The 17,141-nt window shown below is 35.9% G+C and overlaps 1 protein-coding gene across 1 annotated transcript in view; it reads left to right on the forward strand.

The window, feature by feature from the left end:
* Nucleotides 1-370: 370 nt before the first annotated feature.
* The window catches only part of HS3ST5 (heparan sulfate-glucosamine 3-sulfotransferase 5), a 219,022-nt gene continuing 202,251 nt past the window's right edge, over nucleotides 371-17,141 (forward strand). Inside the window, exon 1 of the mRNA XM_058173638.1 lies at nucleotides 371-623. The gene's annotated coding sequence lies outside the window, so the exon portion shown is untranslated. The remainder of the gene's footprint in view (nucleotides 624-17,141) is intronic.

A 17,141-nucleotide genomic window follows, 5' to 3' on the forward strand; every position in this document is an offset into this window, starting at 1 on the left:
GCCAGCTGCCTGTGGAAGTGAGGAAAAGAATGTGCTACAGCCCCTCCTCCTCCTCCTCCTCCCACCGCTGCCCCAGCTCCTCACAACCAGAGCATCCTGGAAGTGAAGGGGCTCGATTTGCGGCCGCTACTGCCGCCAGTCGCGCTGTGCCTGCGCCGCGGGAGCGAGCGCTGCTGCTGCTTCTGCTGCCGCCACCGCCGCACCTGGCCTCGGCCGCTCTGGGATGTGCAGCAGGCGCCGCCTCCTGAACTCCTGCTAGTTCTCCCGCGCGCTCCTCGGCTCTGGCTGGGAGCTCCTCTCGCGCCCGGCTCCGCTTCGGCTTCCTCTGCGGGAGGGGAGAAAAAGCAGCGAGAGCTCTGATTGGCGAACCCAGCTTCGGCAAACGCGCCAAGCGGTGGCGTCCTAATCTCACAGGCGGCCAAAACGACCCGCCGGGGCAACCGGGGAGGAGACCGAGCGAGGGCAGCGAGAGGCTACGGAACATCTCGCCCTACCCGCCCTTCTGGACTTTGAGCAGGAATTGCTTTGGCGCGAGGGTCCGGAGGCAGAAGGGGGCAAGAGGTTTGTGGCGTCCCGTGATCCGACCCCGTGCAGTTGGAGCTTCTTCCTGGCTTCGCTGGAAGGTTGGGTCTACGGATACACTTTTTGGGGGGCTTGGGCTGTGTGTGTGTGTGTGTGTGTGTAATTGCGTGTGTGTGTGGGTACGTATAGCAGTGCGCGCGCGTTTGCGCCTGTGTGTCTGTGATGCTTGCAAAGAGGCGTCTTGTTCCTCTGGTGCAGTTTGGGAAGGCGCTCCGCAGTGCATTGTTCGAGGATGCTTCGGTGCTTAGGCAGACTACCTGGGAGTAAGTCCCATTGTATGCGGGTCCGGGTGCGAAAAGTGATAAACGAGGCTCTTCGGGTGAATTGATGGCACCGTGGTGGTGGTGGTGGGGGGAATGAGTGTGGCTGAGAGATTGTGGGTTTGTCGAAATTGGGTCCGGTGTTGCAATTAGTACGGGACTCGCTTGTTCCCTGGCTCCGATGAAGAAGAAGCAGCTGTGACAAGGAGAGAGTCCTTCCCCCCCCCCCCGGCTACCTGAGGGAAGGTTTGCCAGGTACAAGCTCTCCGGCACCCGCTTTGAGAAAGGTATATTACCGCCTTGTGCCTTCCAAGTATTTCCTCCCAGGATCGCCTTCTGCTTTCAGTGCTGACGCTCTCTTGGGGTGATGTGGGGGGAGGCATTTCAGCACCTGGACCAAAAAACGGCACAAGGTGTGAAAAGTCTTCTCCCCCTCCCCCCCGTCGCTTTTTGCCCTGTATTTAACAGCAAGCTGTCACTGTGAAATGTGCACCCCTTTAAGGAAACCTGTAATATTTGCAAAACGTTTTCTATCCAATGGGTGCATGTGAGCCCGTTTTTCTCCCCTTCTGCCAGCAACTTCATTCACATGTGTAACAGTTCCTGGCTGATATTAAAATAGGTGGATAGGAAAACTGAAGAGCCCCACAGGACCCTACATGGTTGATGTGAAACATATAAAGCTGGAGAGGTTTTTTAAATTTTGATTTGTTAAGCAATTTGAGTATTTCCCCCTTAATTTTAGAATCAGGTGCTTTGGACACTAATTTGTCATTTTGAGTTTCACACTCAAAGCTTGTTTCCACGGACCTGAATTCGAAAGGTACATGAATCTCTGTTGGTAGACTGAGGTAATGTTCGATAATGTGGGTTTCAGAAAATGAGATAAAGGAAAATAATTCATGCATTTTTTTAAAAAAAGAAGGATTAAAAAACAGCCTTAAAACTGCAAAGGAAAAGTGCAGAAACCACTTTCTTGGAACAATCCCACTACAATATCATAAGCAGGCGTTCGATTTAAAACAATGTGTACTGTATTTATCCTGTAGATTTGTGTGTATGTTTGTGTGTGCATCATAGGACTTAAAAAAATACAATGGGCATTTTTAGTTAAATATAATTGTTCATAGCTGGAGGCCTGATTCAAGGTCTAAAACATTTTACAAAAAACCAAAAACCAAAACTATTTATAATTTAATCTGCAAGGCAGTTGAAAACACCTTTGTTTTATTTATTTATTAGGTATCCACGGAGGTTCATAGCAAAATGTTCAAGCACTGCCTAGTGTTTCGTTTTTTTTGTAGAAAAATGTGATAAATATTTAACTATGCTTAAATTTATTGTGAGAGAAATGGCAGATAATGTTTTTTCTTTATATTTTCTTATGCTTCTGTTTCAAGAAACCATTTAAGGTAACATATTATGTATCCATAGCTTTAAAGCTTTTTATCCAGCTCTGAACTTTTTATTCACTTTTTGAAAAGTGAACATGTAACTTGCCTGGGGCAAATATAGATGATAGATAGATAGATAGATAGATAGATAGATAGATAGATAGATAGATAGATAGATAGATAGATAGAGTAGAAGTTTCACCACATAGCTATTCTTATAATGATGAAAACATTAATTAAATTACAAAATGAATCTATCATAAAGTCTTGGTCAGTTGTTTTCCAAATGCCTGTAATATCTATGTCTACTCTTATGGATCTTTTTTTTCTTATGGTCAATGCCAAAAATCCATTTATTAAAGAGTTATTTCTATGGATGAGTCTATCATTTTAGAGAAGCAATGATCTTATTGAAACAAAAAGCTTCAAGTTGTATGAAACAACATTTCATAAACTTGTCAATGATATGATTGTTGTTGTTAGCTTATTTCCCAAACAATAAATGGATAGTGGCTTAAAATATTTGAATGCTCTTATGATAATCCTGAAAATATGTGTTCTTGGATAGCCCAATGATTTTAACATGTAAGGCTATTAAGTAAGGTCTCTTAAAATCAATGAAAGATATATATTTTCTGGGAAGTATGTTTAGAACATTGTATGCCTAGTTTCTGAAATAAAATAATGTCTGGATATTAGAATGAAATAGCAGTGCAATGCATCATTTGAAAGCATAGAAAGCATAGATATTAATCTGGATTCCAATAGAAGTGTGTAGAATGTTCATAAATGCCAGAAAACCTCTTATGACATCATATCACATCACATCACATGATATAGCACTTCCAAAATGTAGGGGATATTTGAGCGTTACCCAAAATAAAACCCAAAATATTTTTCCTGAAGGAAAAACAAGTGGTTTAAACATCCATATGGAAAGTCATATTTTCTCTGGAGATCTTTGGATCTTGAGTTATCTGAATTAGTAATATCACAACATAGATAATAATATACCTTTGTTAAACTATTAAATTTTAATAGAAACAGATATCAAAAACATAGCATTCCAAACTACAACACATTTAAACATCTGTATAAGACAACATCAGTGAGCAGAAATATCACCTAAAGATGTTAGCTGCTGGTATTTCTTCACCACTGTATTCCTATGGAAGGATGCTTATGTTAACGTGAATGAACTATCATTCATTCTTTACCCTGCATTACTCAGGTTTTGAGTTTGAGGAAAATAGTCTTCCACTATATAATCTGTACATGTTACTATTGACGTAATATTTATGCTTTAATAGTTATCATTAATGCCACATTGTATTTTTTTTAAAGGAGTGAGTTTCAAACTGATGAGAATTTGAAACATACATTTTGAATTTATGTCAATAAAAGAGGGAAAATCTGAAAAGAAATAGATTATGATGTATATGCAAAATTCAGAAGATGTTATATTTAGACCACTTTGATATTTTACTATTTTGTTTAGTTCTTCTCAGCAAGAGGTTTGGAAGAATTCACTTAGTACACAAAACAGAATACGGAATCCACATGAACTGAGTCGGGTATCCTAACTCAAAGGCAATCTATGTAGAGCATTCACACTGGTGTAACACTTGTCATACATATTCTTTCGTGACAAACATTTCAAAGCACTCCTGTGGAGGAAGATGTCACAGGAAAGGCTTCCTACTTGCAGGATTGTTGATATAGCTTACCAAAAGCTTTATGTCACCCGTGGGAATTCCCCAGGATAAACAGACACCGTTAACAGTAAACACTCTGTGTGGGGATTGGCTAGATAATTTTATAAAGTTCAAGATTTTTAAATGAATGCAAAGAGGATAATTTGCCAGAATGAAGATGTTAGGCAGCCAGGGACCAAATTAGATTTGACTTAATCTTTTCAGAAATTCTAAGGGGGCGGGAAGGGGGAAATCTCAGCGACTGTTTTTTTATCTAGTTTTTTTTTTTTCTTATTTGGTTTTTTAAAAAAATTATTGGGGGGAGCTAGACAGAACATTTTTGCTCAGTCTCTACTTCGTAGAGGAGAAATGTATCCATTCAAATCTGTAGCAGTAAAATATTGTAACTTAATGGCTAGAATAATCTTGAATAATTGTATGCATTTATTGTAGCCTTAAAGGACTGCCATAAATACAAAGGTTTTGCTGCATAATAGTAGAGAGTTTGGGAAGACAGATAATTGGGAATTATAATCTAATAAAACTGTAAAATATGTAAATAATCTTAGTCTTAAAACTATGCAGTCTGACATGGGAGCAAGCCCACTGATTTTCTTTTGAGAAGACTCATATAGATCAGAACAATGTTATTTTCTAGTTAAAATATTCTATTTGTAGTTTGCTTTTTAAAAAGCAAAAGAATGAATATTAGGGTAGTAACCTGCATAGGTAGGTGCAAAAATGGAAGCGTTTGTTACATAAAATAAGTTCTGCTATGTTTCAAAACAGTTTTTATTGGGGAATGCATTGAATCCATCCATCCATCCATCCATCCATCCATCTAAATAAATAAATAAAAATATATAATGCTACTCATGTCGAGATACAATCTTCTAGTATAGAGTATGCATGCATACTATGTTGGCTAGTACACGTGAATATTATTTATTCTTAATCTGAAATATTGAACATAAATCATGATATTTTATTATTAGCCTACTCAGAATTTTTCATAGCCATGAAGTTTGCCATTTTCTCCACAGTGGAAGCTAGTGCAGAAATAGTTTGGGATGAAGTTGAAGAAATGCATGTCAACTATAAAGGTGTATTCGATGACTATATATTTTTGTTAAACATACAAAAATATGCATTTCTTGAATGGATTGTTACACTGATTTTTTTAAAGAAATTGCTTCATATTTGCACTTAAATTTATGATGAATTGGGCAGGTAGCAGAAGTACAAAGTCCAAAACATGGTTTCAACAATAATTTATGAATTAGATTTAAACAAGGCAGAGTTAATAAAAAATGTAAGCAATCAATTACTTATTCTATAAAGTGGAAATTTATTTTTCTTTGAGATAAATATCATTTGATGTAATAGAAATAAAAACATTATCGAATAGCTGTGTCCAATTCAAGTAGATTTCCACTTGTGCAATAGAGCTTCCTATTAGTCTCTTTCTTCTCTCTCACCCATCCGTATCTATTTTATTTGGTTTTTTAAAAAAATTATTGGGGGGAGCTAGACAGAACATTTTTGCTCAGTCAATACTTCGTAGAGGAGAAATGTATCCATTCAAATCTGTAGCAGTAAAATATTGTAACTTAATGGCTAGAATAATCTTGAATAATTGTATGCATTTATTGTAGCCTTAAAGGACTGCCATAAATACAAAGGTTTTGCTGCATAATAGTAGAGAGTTTGGGAAGACAGATAATTGGGAATTATAATCTAATAAAACTGTAAAATATGTAAATAATCTTAGTCTTAAAACTATGCAGTCTGACATGGGAGCAAGCCCACTGATTTTCTTTTGAGAAGACTCATATAGATCAGAACAATGTTATTTTCTAGTTAAAATATTCTATTTGTAGTTTGCTTTTTAAAAAGCAAAAGAATGAATATTAGGTAGTAACCTGCATAGGTAGGTGCAAAAATGGAAGCGTTTGTTACATAAAATAAGTTCTGCTATGTTTCAAAACAGTTTTTATTGGGGAATGCATTGAATCCATCCATCCATCCATCCATCCATCCATCCATCCATCCATCTAAATAAATAAATAAAAATATATAATGCTACTCATGTCGAGATACAATCTTCTAGTATAGAGTATGCATGCATACTATGTTGGCTAGTACACATGAATATTATTTATTCTTAATCTGAAATATTGAACATAAATCATGATATTTTATTATTAGCCTACTCAGAATTTTTCATAGCCATGAAGTTTGCCATTTTCTCCACAGTGGAAGCTAGTGCAGAAATAGTTTGGGATGAAGTTGAAGAAATGCATGTCAACTATAAAGGTGTATTCGATGACTATATATTTTTGTTAAACATATAAAAATATGCATTTCTTGAATGGATTGTTACACTGATTTTTTTAAAGAAATTGCTTCATATTTGCACTTAAATTTATGATGAATTGGGCAGGTAGCAGAAGTACAAAGTCCAAAACATGGTTTCAACAATAATTTATGAATTAGATTTAAACAAGGCAGAGTTAATAAAAAATGTAAGCAATCAATTACTTATTCTATAAAGTGGAAATTTATTTTTCTTTGAGATAAATATCATTTGATGTAATAGAAATAAAAACATTATCGAATAGCTGTGTCCAATTCAAGTAGATTTCCACTTGTGCAATAGAGCTTCCTATTAGTCTCTTTCTTCTCTCTCACCCATCCGTATCTATTTTATTTGGGAGAATCTTCTCATCTTCCAGAGCAGATATAGAGGAATACATAAGGAGACTAGGAATAAAGACTATGGATGAATATTCATTTGGTTGAAAAATATCTGTTAGGGGAACAACACCATTGAAGAAAGCCCATACTTTGCTTGGCATGTATCTATTATATTTATGCCTAACCTTTCATCAGACACAGGATGGACTGTAATTTTAAAAATAAATTTGAATTGTAGTGAATTGTTGGCCATGCTGGCATTTTCCACAAACAAAAAACTGGCATTGTCACACAGATGTATTGTAAGACCTTAACAGGTCTAATTCTGTGCAGAAGCCCAGCACATATAAATTACATTTTGTTATGGAATTGGATTATTATCATACTATCGTATCGTATTATCTTGACTTCACAAGAAAGTTTCTATTATAAAGTTTCTATTAAGTATAATTTGCATAGCAAATTAAAAAAGAAATTTCTGTATGGATCACACCTTTTATTATGGGAGCTAGCACCAGTTTGGTCAGTTTTTCCCATATCAGGACAGAAATGAGTCATGTGTTCCATGACCAATGTAATTCCCATTCTCTCCTCTAATCACTACTGTTTAGAGTCAATAAGCAAATTGGAACAAGTATTTTGGATTCCATTATGTCTCACTTTATATTGGGATTTCTTTTGTAGTATAGTCTGGAGATTAGGGCCTCATTTACCTAGAGTTCATGGAAGTTATACCTTTCCTCATTCAATGACTGTGTTTGATTCCAATGATTTGGTCATTAAGTGACATGGTCACTAATAAGTGACACATGACGGCAGGGAGAGAGAGATCACCAGCTGCTGCTGCCTTGTTCCAATAAAGTTCTTTCATACCATGTGCTGTGGCTGACCCTTCCCCCACCCCATTTTTTTGCCCTTTGCTTAAACAATCTCTTTCTAAGCAGCTTTTTGCTGCAGCACAGCACTTCCCTAAAATGTGCTAATTGCAAGTTAACAAGCTTAGTTCTGTGACCTTAATTCAGTGGTGGGATTCAAGTAATTTAACAACCGGTTCTCTGCCCTAATGATTTCTTCCAACAACCAGTTTGCCAGACTGCTCAGAAAGTTAACAACAGGTTCTCCTGAAGTGGTGCGAACTGGCTGAATCCCACCACTGCCTTAATTAGTGGATTACAACCCTTCCACAGTTCATTCTGCTGCCTCAAACTGACCAGACCTTAATCAGTTTCACAGTAAAGGCTTTTGTTGTCAGGCACATGAAATAGGGTCGTGAATGAGTGCACTAGTAGGAAGATGAGCAAGCATATATTAGTTTACACTAATAGGAAGATGAGCAAGCATATATTAGTTTACACTAATAGGAAGATGAGCAAGCATATATTAGTTTACACTAGTAGGAAGATGAGCAAGCATATATTAGTTTACACTAGTAGGAAGATGAGCAAGCATATATTAGTTTACACTAGTAGGAAGATGAGCAAGCATATATTAGTTTACACTAGTTTACACTAGTAGGAAGATGAACAAGCATATACTAGTTGACCTTGGTCTTAATCCAGTCTATCGATAGTTGCTAAAGTACACATGATTGTCTGTAGGCAACAAAGAACTTCATTAAAAAATTACCTGTAAAAAATGAATTTTTATTTGGGAGAATCTTCTCATCTTCCAGAGCAGATATAGAGGAATACATAAGGAGACTAGGAATAAAGACTATGGATGAATATTCATTTGGTTGAAAAATATCTGTTTACTTGTCTTCAAATATAAATTAATTTTATCACCAAACCTCTCCAGTGATGTTTTAGAAAATGGATCATATTTCTTAGAACTATAACGTCAGATCCCAGTACTGGCAAGGTGTCATTTGAGAAGAGCTGTTTTATTAAGATCCAGTTTTTCTGTAATGAGAGAACACTTGTCTCCAGAAGCTGCAAAGGGTCGAAATGGAGATGTCATTCATTAGATCTAAATTTTAATACAGATGAACCTGTTTTAACCATCTGACTTACATTTTATGGGTGAGCAAACTGCATGCATCTTCTAAAGCTTCTGTACAGCTTTTGGAGTTATCTCGTTATTCAACTCTGAAAAATGGTGGCAATCAGCAGAAAACCGCCCAAGAGGCAATCAATGACAATTGTGAGCAAGCCACTGGAAAACAATTGATTCGAAGATAATGACAATGAAAATAACTTAAGATGGTATGAATACATGGTATGGTTTATCTTTATATTAAAGTACTCAAATATTTTTGTATTGACCTCTTTTCAGAATGCAACCTTTTCATCTTTTCAAAAGTTTTTCTTTAAAAAATGACCCCCAAAAGTGCCATGGCTACTCTTTGAATGTGGCTTTCTGCAGAGCTACTAGTCCAACACAAATTGGCTATCTTGCATTACTTGCACATTAAGCCAACTAGTGTGCTGTTAGCAGAACTCACAAATGTTATAATAAGCGTGCCTATATGCACACATATTAATAAAACTATCATTCCTTTAGATTGCAGAAGTGTATGAACAATAAAAATTTACTTTAAACAAATTAAAATACTATAACAAGTTTAAAAATCTGATTCAAAATGATTCTTTCCATTCTATTTCCTCCTAATTTCTCCCTTTTTGGCAATATGTTAACTTTTGTTTTTCTCACACTTTAGTGAATATGTCATTTTAAAAAATTGCACTTATGTAGTTGTTTGGGTGCATATTTCAATAAACACATTCATTTTTATTTGCCCTTTGCTTAAACAATCTCTTTCTAAGCAGCTTTTTGCTGCAGCACAGCACTTCCCTAAAATGTGCTAATTGCAAGTTAACAAGCTTAGTTCTGTGACCTTAATTCAGTGGTGGGATTCAAGTAATTTAACAACCGGTTCTCTGCCCTAATGATTTCTTCCAACAACCAGTTTGCCAGACTGCTCAGAAAGTTAACAACAGGTTCTCCTGAAGTGGTGCGAACTGGCTGAATCCCACCACTGCCTTAATTAGTGGATTACAACCCTTCCACAGTTCATTCTGCTGCCTCAAACTGACCAGACCTTAATCAGTTTCACAGTAAAGGCTTTTGTTGTTAGGCACATGAATGAGTGCACTAGTAGGAAAATGATTTTTTAATTACCATTTATTAAAGTTGTGCTTGTGAATAATCAATAACTACAGTAGTCACTAACTGAGGAGTGGCTGTAGCCCATAATATCTGAAGGACATCAGGTTTACTTATTAATTAAGAAAATTTATATGGCCACTTAACTTTAGGCAGTTTATAGAAGTAAAAACCCTAAAACAAAACCTAATGAAATGCAAATAGAAAATCCAATGCCATGGCAACAACAATTAGACAAACCACTTGATGAGGGTGACCACCCTTAGGGCCACTAGGCCTGCTGGCAAAATCAGGTCTTCAGGACCTTTTAAGAGTATCAAGGTGCATTATTTATTAGGAAGTTTGCCAATCTTTGATGTAGAAGTGGCATAACATAGTTTGATCCATATGGAATCTCTTTGTATAAAATTATCCATTATTAATAAATCCTATGTCCAGGGCTAATATTAGGCTAAGGCCAAGTAAACACTGGCCTAGGGTGCCAAAGCTTATGTGGCACCAATATTGCTGCTGCTTCCAAATCATTCTAAAGATGAAAATCTTCACATTGGTGAGAAATGGCATTATAAGTCAGTGTGGCATAGGACTGCGATATGCACGTCAACTGGCACCACCTATAGCTCTTTACGATAGCTAAATACGTTCATTGTGACAGCGTTCGTCATGATTTTGTTTACACTAGTAGGAAGATGAGCAAGCATATATTAGTTTACACTAGTTTACACTAATAGGAAGATGAACAAGCATATACTAGTTGACCTTGGTCTTAATCCAGTCTATCGATAGTTGCTAAAGTACACATGATTGTCTGTAGGCAACCAAAGAACTTCATTAAAAAAATTACCTGTAAAATATGAATTTTTTATTTGGCTGTATCCGTGTTTATTTTTAATTAGAGACCAAGACCACAGAATAAATTGGGTTTATCCAGAAAAAGGCCAAAGGCTGACTTATTTGTAAAGGTAGTCAAATATTGAAGCAGCTGTCTTGCGACTGCAGCTTATTGATGTCTTTTCAATCAAGAGTGCATGTCTTTTTAATGAATATATTCTGGTTCAATTATATTACCAGGACCTGATTTAGTTTCGATTGAAATATTGTTATGTAAGATGTTGTCCTAGATAATTATCCTTGTCACTTCCTGAAATCTATGGTTGTAAACCTCCATCTTGCTACGCAGACCAGCCAGAGACTTTCTATGCTACCTTGTAATATATAATGTCCAGGTTCCCTTAGTGCAGCCTTTACCGAAGCTTCTCAGTATGTTGGGATTACAGTTCCCTACATTTCTCAGTAATGGGGGGAACAAAAATGGATCATATTTCTTAGAACTATAACATCAGATCCCAGTACTGGCAGGGTGTCATTTGAGAAGAGCTGTTTTATTAAGATCCAGTTTTTCTGTAATGAGAGAACACTTGTCTCCAGAAGCTGCAAAGGGTCGAAATGGAGATGTCATTCATTAGATCTAAATTTTAATACAGATGAACCTGTTTTAACCATCTGACTTACATTTTATGGGTGAGCAAACTGCATGCATCTTCTAAAGCTTCTGTACAGCTTTTGGAGTTATCTCGTTATTCAACTCTGAAAAATGGTGGCAATCAGCAGAAAACCGCCCAAGAGGCAATCAATGACAATTGTGAGCAAGCCACTGGAAAACAATTGATTCGAAGATAATGACAATGAAAATAACTTAAGATGGTATGAATACATGGTATGGTTTATCTTTATATTAAAGTACTCAAATATTTTTGTATTGACCTCTTTTCAGAATGCAACCTTTTCATCTTTTCAAAAGTTTTTCTTTAAAAAATGACCCCCAAAAGTGCCATGGCTACTCTTTGAATGTGGCTTTCTGCAGAGCTACTAGTCCAACACAAATTGGCTATCTTGCATTACTTGCACATTAAGCCAACTAGTGTGCTGTTAGCAGAACTCACAAATGTTATAATAAGCGTGCCTATATGCACACATATTAATAAAACTATCATTCCTTTAGATTGCAGAAGTGTATGAACAATAAAAATTTACTTTAAACAAATTATTTTCAGAACTTTACACTAAGGAAAGATGTGTAAAAAGGTGTGTAATAAGAACAATTGTATGGAACAAGACACAAACTTTCACAGAGTTGTTGGTCTTGTTTTTATTCTCTTTCTTTCCTTTTTTTATAGATTTACTTTTTAAAGTGATATGGAATGGAAGTAAGCCAAAGTAAACTTACAGTGGACAAAATGGGAAATTGAGCAAAACAAATTGATAGAGGCATCCATCCATGGCAAAAACTGACTTTTCCCTTAATAAGTTCAACTCATCTCTTTTGGATAGGCCACATCTTGGCAGTTCATGGAATAAAGAGATTTGCTTAAGACACAATGCAGGCATGCTTCCAGACCATCTGTTGGTGAAGGAGCAGAGACATTCTCAATATTATTATAAAAAATCATAAATTCATTGTACTACAATGAGATAGTTAGAAGCCTCATTCATTGGTATAAGAGTTTGCTTGGCTTGGGGTTATTCTTGTTTCTGTACCTGGAATTAAGAAGTAAGAGGAGCCTACCACTTCATTAAATCATTAATTCTATTCCTGTGTTATACTTACCTACAGTAGAAGTCCTGATAATATTATTTGAGTTTTAAAAATTAAAAAGGATTGGAAATTCTGACTTAGATTAATTAAACATAATGATAAATGATGAGAATCTGAATAATTTGAATTCAGTGTCAAGGAAAAACAAGGAAAAAATACAAAGAAACTCTACAATAATAGCAATAGCACTTTGACCTATATACCGCTCCACAGTGCTTTACAGCACTTTCTGAATGGTTTATAGAGTTAGCATACTTCCTCTAACAATCTGGGTCATCATTTGCTGACGTTGGAAGGATGGAAGGCTGAGCCAACCTTCAACCAGTCAGGACTGAACTCCAGGATATGGGCAGAGTTTGCCTGCAATACTGCATTCTAACCCCTGTGCCACCGCAATAATGTTCTCTAATCTCAACTTCCTGCCATTATCGTGGGTTGCTAGGCCAAAAAAGTGGAACCAAATAGGGAGACCTTGTAGAGACTTACAAGACTGATTTTTATAGATTAAAAAAAATCATTCCACTAAATTTTGAAAATTTATAATTCATTTTTACATTCATAGGAATTCTCAAAACAGAGAATAGCAAGTGAGAACAAAAGTTTTAGAATATTAACAGCAGCATAATAAAGATAACAATTGAATCAATATTTTTCTTCAACGGCAAGGAAGGTAAAATCCTGAAAAACACATGGATTTGTTGCAGAGGACTGGTACATTCTTATTTATTTATTGATTGATTTATTCATATTTTTATACCGCCCTTCTCCGAAGACTCAGGGCGGTGTACAGCCAATAAAACAACAGAAATCCTAAACAAATTAAAATACTATAACAAGTTTAAAAATCTGATTCAACCGCTGTATACTTAAAATATTAGCTAAAATTTTTCAGAAGCTAAAACCCTATTAAAAACCAGCTAAAACCCCCCATATTAAAATCAATCAGGTCATTCTTGCCATTATAAAGTATAAACAAAGTATGGATGCTCTAGAAGTAGTTTTCCAATACTCTTTTCCAATACTCCTTCCAATTTCATTTACTAATTGATAATTTCATGTGTTCATTTCAGATGAAATCCTTGCTGGTGTATAGCATCAACCTTTGCATATAAACTATATCAGAACAAACTGTTCCAGTCATTAGAAGATAGTGCAGTTGACTATCCTTGATCTAGAGTTTGGGAAAAAAGTGTCAATCCTAAAAATTTTATTCAAGTTGGGTTTTTTTTTTAGTTTAGGAGAAACATGCTCAGACAGTTTCTGCTACAGATATGATTGCTTCTGAAAGTTACATGAAAAAAAATGTTTAATGTACACAGAGACACACACATAGTTCAGTTAACTCTGGTGAAGGAGAGATAAGCTTATTATTGGATATTCTGGCAGGAGTGTTATTTTATGTAACACTCCTCATCAGTGGTGGGATTCAAGTAATTTAACAACCGGTTCTCTGCCCTAATGATTTCTTCCAACAACCAGTTTGCCAAACTGCTCAGAAAGTTAACAACCGGTTCTCCCGAACTGATGTGAACTGGCTGAAACCCACCACTGCTCATCATAGTAAAATAGTTGGCTATAAGTAAGTTGTGTTGATCTTCTTCACTTGACAGTTAAATCCTTGATTTAATAAAAGAAACAATCCATTATTGAGCAATATTCAGAAGAAATAACATTTGATTGTCTAATTAAATCTGATTCAAAATGATTCTTTCCATTCTATTTCCTCCTAATTTCTCCCTTTTTGGCAATATGTTAACTTTTGTTTTTCTCACACTTTAGTGAATATGTCATTTTAAAAAATTGCACTTATGTAGTTGTTTGGGTGCATATTTCAATAAACACATTCATTTTTATTTGCCCTTTTGCTCCATGTGTACAGTTTTTGAAAATAAAAGCCAGAAAAATGGATCGGAAATAACAAAAGTACATATCTGTTTACTTGTCTTCAAATATAAATTAATTTTATCACCAAACCTCTCCAGTGATGTTTTAGAAAAATGGAGTGCTGAAAGATTAAAAACATATTTATCAACTCTTGAATAATGTATTTTTGTAATACTAGCCATACGTCAGCTCTGAACCGTGCCATTAATTTCCTATCCTGGTTTCTCCTCACTTACTGATCCAAATTAAGGCAGGCAACTCTGCCACCAACCTCTTCAGGATTCCATTGGTAAGAAATCCAGTGATCATTACAATGGTGCATGCCAATAAAATATAACCTCAATTATTTTTTCTTCAAGTATTTTGGTTTCTTATTTAAGTGGGAATTTGTCCCACAACAACTAAGTATACTAAAATTCTAGCTACTGACCAAAAATATTCCCAATGATTAGAGAAAATGAATAGCTAAGGAGATTCACTTTGTTTCTACCCTATACATAGTTGAACTGCCAATGCAATATAGAAAAAGAGATCTAAAGGAGAAGACAGGGTCGAGTGCAAATGACATAGAGGACTGTATAAAGAAGACAAGTCCAAGTTGTAATCATCAGATGGAGTTCAGGTTAATGCAATGAATAATTGTAAAAGGGAATAAGATTGAAAGTAAAGAGTTGTGTAACACAGTGAAAAGCTATATGAGTAGCAAGATAAAACAGTGAAACAGATGTGCCAATAAATATAATGCAAAGGATGCTAAAACTGTCTCTGTGTTATTCTCCTGATACTGCAAGTATAGTTACCTTGCTCAGGAGAAGACATAGATACTAGACTTGGATTGCTGATGATGAATTTTACAGATTATTATTCATTGAAATGCACTTAAATATCCAGCATAAAGACAAAACTAGGTATCGCATTAATAGCATAACCACAATTTAAACTGGCAACTCAGTTGTTAAACAAAGCAATCACCAAGTGAAACCATGACTACGCTTACGATCTTACTTCAACTTTCCTTTGTCTTACAAATCTGCAAAGGTGGTAAATGTGAGGACTGTTACTTTTTCATAACAGTCATAATTGCAAATGGTCACTAAACAAGGCCATTGCTAAATGATGACCATCTATATATTGTTTAACTTACTGACATAGTTAGAAAGCACTAAAAATTATCTGAAGACACTGTTTACTTTTTTTTACAGTGACCAGTGGAATCACATAATGATAAAACCATTGTGAAGGAAGAATACTTGGTTAGTTTGTTATTATTTTATTATAAAATAACAAACTCAGTTCAGGGCTATACTTAATTACTTAGCTCAGAATTTTTTAATTTAAAATATTTTACATTTAGGTTGTAATTGATTGAACTTGAAGTAATGCATCCTCCTTTTTATATATTTTCACTTACAAGGCATATATGACCTCATACGGCTATTTTAATTAGGCTCTTAAGTTCATCAATACTATTCCTACATTTTTCCAACATTCACTTCCATAGAGTGTCATAGGGAATGCAGTGACTTATATGATAGTGATCTTTATTGTATGGAGACTTTTAGAACATCCTTCTAAATGCTTCACAGCATTTTAGTATTTTTTTCCAAGGCTTTTCATGGCTGCTCTGCCAAATGCTAGCTTGTGTATTTCTTGACTTTACTGTTTACTTTACTGTTGATGCTGAATCCTAAAAGGTGGAAGTTATCCATAACTTTAATAATTGCCAGTTCTACGACTTGTAGTTCTACTTGTTGTCATTGGTTTGGCCTACTTTATATTTAATTTTAGCAGAATTTTTTCACTTTGTTTCTTAACCTCCATAACCAGAGCTTGCAAATCATTTGCATTTTCAGCTATCAAAGCAATGTCATTAACATTATTATGAGTTATTCATGTTTCTTCACCCAGTTTTTAAAGCATGCAGGGGAAGCATACAGCCTTGTCACACTCCTTTGACATCATGGAGCCAGTCTGCTTCATCATGTTGTATCCATCCTACAATGTTCTAACCTGTATATAAGTTTCTTAGAAGGACAATGAGATATTTTTGGAGTTCTCATTTTTCTGAGCATATTCCATAGCTTGATATAGTCACACAACCCAAGGCCTTTCTATAATTAATACACTGACTCCTGTTCATGTTCTTTGGCTTTCTTAATTATCCAGCATGCTTCAGCAATAATTCCTCAACCTTTTCTAAAGTTAGCTTGAACATTTAGTATCTCTTTTTGCATGTGAGGCTCTACTCTGCATTGGGTGATTCCAAGCATTATTTTGGTAGCATGTGAAATTAGATAAATTAACGTAAACTAAATATAAATGTTTCGGTTTAAAACCAGAGCAATGTACCTTTACCTTTACCTCCTCCCTGTTAGTGTAAAAGAAGTAAGCTGAAACAAAAAAAAAGCTATCCGGAAGAGTGCCTTCTCAACCTACTTGAGGAAAGCCATCCATGCTGAACGAGTCAAATTTCCAGGGGAAGGCTGTTCAGCAGAACAGAGACCCATAATGGAGAAACTTCTCCTGCCCCACCCCCTCACACACACACACACACACCCCAACTCTGACATCTCAGAACACTTTTCTGCAAGACAGGTGAAGTTATAAAGCTCCTAAACCAGGGGGCTACAACCTTAGTAACTTTAAGGTTTGTGGACTTCAACTCCCAGAGTTCCTCAGCCAGCAACTCTGGGAGTTGAAGTCCACAAACCTTAAAGCTACTAAGGTTGGAGACCCCTGTCCTAGACGCACTGTGTTTAAATATAATTTTCCATTTGTTTGTAGGAGGTAAAACAGAGATTAGAACTGCTTGGATGTTCAAAGGTGACTTGACTTTGCACATATTCTTGCCAGTCACCTCACTTTCCAAGCTGAGGCTAATCATTATCCTGGTTTCACATAATGTGGGAAAGTACAGCCAGACCTAAGT

The sequence above is a fragment of the Ahaetulla prasina genome, chromosome 1 (genome assembly GCF_028640845.1).
Source record: "Ahaetulla prasina isolate Xishuangbanna chromosome 1, ASM2864084v1, whole genome shotgun sequence".
In the NCBI taxonomy this organism is placed as follows: Eukaryota; Metazoa; Chordata; class Lepidosauria; order Squamata; family Colubridae; genus Ahaetulla; species Ahaetulla prasina.